Raw genomic sequence first — 3,573 nt, 5'->3', positions numbered from 1 at the left:
TTAGACAGACTGCAAATAAGTGCAATAGGTCGAAGGTCCGAGGGTGAAGATGGGACTCCACGCCCTTTTGGGATAGGACGTATATAAGACCTTTTCCATTCCTTTGGAAACGTAGAGGACGAGAGTGATTGGTTGTATAGGTCAAGCAAAAAAGGAAAAATCACTTCAAGACAAGGTGAAACATGCGACATAGGTAGATGATCTGGTCCCATCACACGCGAGTCATTGTCACATAGCACGCCAACAAGGTCTGATGGTTGGATGTACTTGAAGTAGAACTTATCAGCGCCGAATTGTTCTGGAGCCTGAGAGATGTCAAACCTATCCACTATATCATCGTGCGTGTGAAAGGACATAGAAAAATGTAGGTTTATATCGTTGAGGGACATGCCCGCAATTTGACACTGCTTAACAGGGCTGATGATGCCGAGTCTGCGCAGTTAACTCCATACAATACGAGGATCCTTGGATGCAGAGAGCACGTCACGGTTGTACTTGTTTTTAGCCAGCTTTATGAGAGCTTGTGTTTTGTTTCGCAGAGTTCTATATTTGGAAAAGTCCGACTGAATCCCAGAGCGCATGTATTTCCTACGAAGTCTATTTCTTTCTTTAATAGAGGTTCTTATATTATGATTCATCCACGGTGTCGGAGCTCGGCGTGGTGTAAAAGAAAGTACTGGTGCATGTTCGTCCAAGGTGTCCTCAAGATATTAATTTAAAATTGCAACTTGTGAATCCACAGAGGAAGCAGAAAACAACCTCAACCAGTTACATTGCTCCAACTTGGTATGCAGGATAGCTCTATCCACAGCTTTTAAGTTACGGTACGTTATTTTCCACTCATGCACCTGAGGAGGTTTAAGAGAATACGTAACCCAAATGAGATCGTGAGCAGACATGAAAGGAATTGAGGACTGCCCAAAAGAGGTGACCTTGGAAGAACTATCCACCATACATAAGTCAAGCCAAGTATGCGCCCCGCGAGTATGATGAGTAGCAGTGTGCTGCATGAGATGCAAGTTGTTTCCAGCAATAAAGGAGTGCATGTAAGAGCTGTCGAAGGACTGGACCAGCAAATCAGCATTGAAGTCACCTATGATAAGAATATTTGAATAAGCATGAGAAAGACGAGCATAGATTTGTTCAAGATCACTAAGAAAACCCACTTTCGAAGGTCGATAGACAGCTCCCAATAGCATTCCTGTAGTACCAGGAAACTTAATTTCTAGAAACAGAAACTCTGGCCGAGAACAATACTCTCCTTCAGAGAACGCAACGATTGAAGCAGCCAATGACTCAATAACATAGATAGCCACGCCGCCACCTCCTCTACCTATTCTGTCACACCTAAAAAGATTGTATCCTTGGATTTCGGCTACATGATCCGGCATGTGAGATTTGAGCCAAGATTCAGAGACAGCGATAACATGATAGTGGTTGACAGAGAGGTATTCACAAAATTCATCAATATGGGAGATAAGCGATTGTGCATTAACATGACAAACTTTTAAGTCTTTACACTCCAATATGCTTGGAAGGACATTTTGTGCCGGCTTCCGTCATGATAAGATCTTCACTAGGTCATCTTCATGGTCGATGCGGATGGAAGATGACGAGCCGATTTTCTTCACGAAAATGGCACCATGATGAGTCCACGACTTGAGCTCCGGATGAGGTTTAACTCTAGCCCGAACCAAATCCAGAAGTTTGAGCCTCTCAGCAGACAGTCTTTCGTTGATATAAACTTTGGCTGGAGCTAGTGTAGAAATAATGTCACTGCGTATTATACACCTTTGGTGACCATAAGCATCACAGCCAAATCCTAAGCATTTTAGACCATTCTCACTTTTCATATACTGCTTGCAGCCGAAAAAATATACCCTAGTCATGCGTGAGGACAGTCGGTAACGAGGATATGGCTGTACAATTTATTAGTACACAACGTAACTGACACTCGGTAAGGCAGCGCACACTAGCTGGCTAGAGCAATAGCAAGTGAGTAGACAATATTTACATTTCATGAAGCTGTCAATGTCACTAATCACTGTCATTAGTCATTAGCAATAAATCAAATAATCTTTCAGGGCGTTAAGCGGTTACGAAGCAAGAAATACACTGAGACAAGGATTCAGTCTGCATAAAAGTGCAACCCACTAAACTTCACCAGGACTGCATATCATGATGCATTAAGTTTCAGACTTTCAAATTCACAGTTTGTGTTCAGTTCTAGTGTTGAAGTAATTGAATCCAAAGTAACAGTCACTATGGTCGCGTAGGAATATTTTAGATATAAGTTACGAGAAGTGAACAGGTCAAGCAACAAATATATTTCACATAAATACATTTTCGATCGGACTGCTAATAACAAAGTAATCTCTACTGATCACGCTCCGTGGTCCACCCTGTATATTCGTTGTACACTCTGTATGCAACACACCAGTCACTTCAGAATAATTTTTATTAAAGATAATACCCGTATTTTAACATATATTAATAGACCACAAAGATAGCTCACAACTCCTTGTCGCCATGGCAGAGATGAGAGAGAGAGAGAGAGAGAGAGAGAGACAGGGAAGGGACTATGGAGGAATCATATAGAAAGAGCGTTAAAGAGAGCTTTAACGTGATAGTGAAAAATTACTGGTCAACTCTTTTTTTTAAGGTTTTTTCAAGGTTACCTTGAATTTTTTGCAACTGAACATATAAATTTTTACGCCTGTCTGTTAAAGGGACTATGGAGGAATCATATAGAAAGAGCGTTACAAGCCCTCGACGTCTCGCGGTCTGATTCTGATGAGAGAGAGAGAGAGAGACAGAGAGAGAGAGAGAGACAGATTGATTGATTGATTATTGATTGATGCCTTAGAAAAACTATGAGGTAAAGTTTGACAGAGCAGTGCCAAAAGCGAATAGTGGAGAGATGAAAGAAATTGTGATAGGTTTCAGTTCTATAGAAAGGAGTAGAGCGCCGTGTTTCGGAGATGATTGAAATAAAAAGCTCGCAGAGATAGCCAACGCCATTGCCATATCGTATTTGATATGCATACGCCCCAAGAAAATATTACCTGCGATTGGCGACCGATAACCAACCGAGACGATGTCTAAAGGGTGTGAAATGTACTGTAACGTAATTTTTCTTTAACTTGACCCGACACCGATAGCAAGACATACGGGAACGACTATCTTCGAGAACCAACCTACGTTACCTTCGGCCGTCCGCCCGTCGTTCGTGCATCCGCAAGCCAGGCGGGCGCCAGTCAATTCTTTTTTCACCGGGAACTGACGAGCCGGTATAAACTGGGAGTTGGGATGGAACAGGCCCAACTCCACCAAGAACGAGAGCTCTGACGGAACCTATCAGAAGAGGCGATAGCTTAACGGATCCTGTCGATTTTTGGGGACGCGTAAAATCGAGAAACGCAACCGTAGGTGCTGATCTTTGGGGTCGCGTAAAATCAGCAAACGCAACTGGATACACGAACGGGAGCGGACGGTTACGGAAATGCACGGCCGCTCAGGCTGCTAGGTTTGAGGTAGAGAGGGTCGGAGTAAGAGTCCGGCAAATAGTGCGAG

This window comes from Cephus cinctus, unplaced genomic scaffold (genome assembly GCF_000341935.2).
Source record: "Cephus cinctus unplaced genomic scaffold, Ccin1 Ccin1_scaffold0502, whole genome shotgun sequence".
Taxonomy (NCBI): Eukaryota; Metazoa; Arthropoda; class Insecta; order Hymenoptera; family Cephidae; genus Cephus; species Cephus cinctus.
This window is presented reverse-complemented; position numbering follows the sequence as displayed.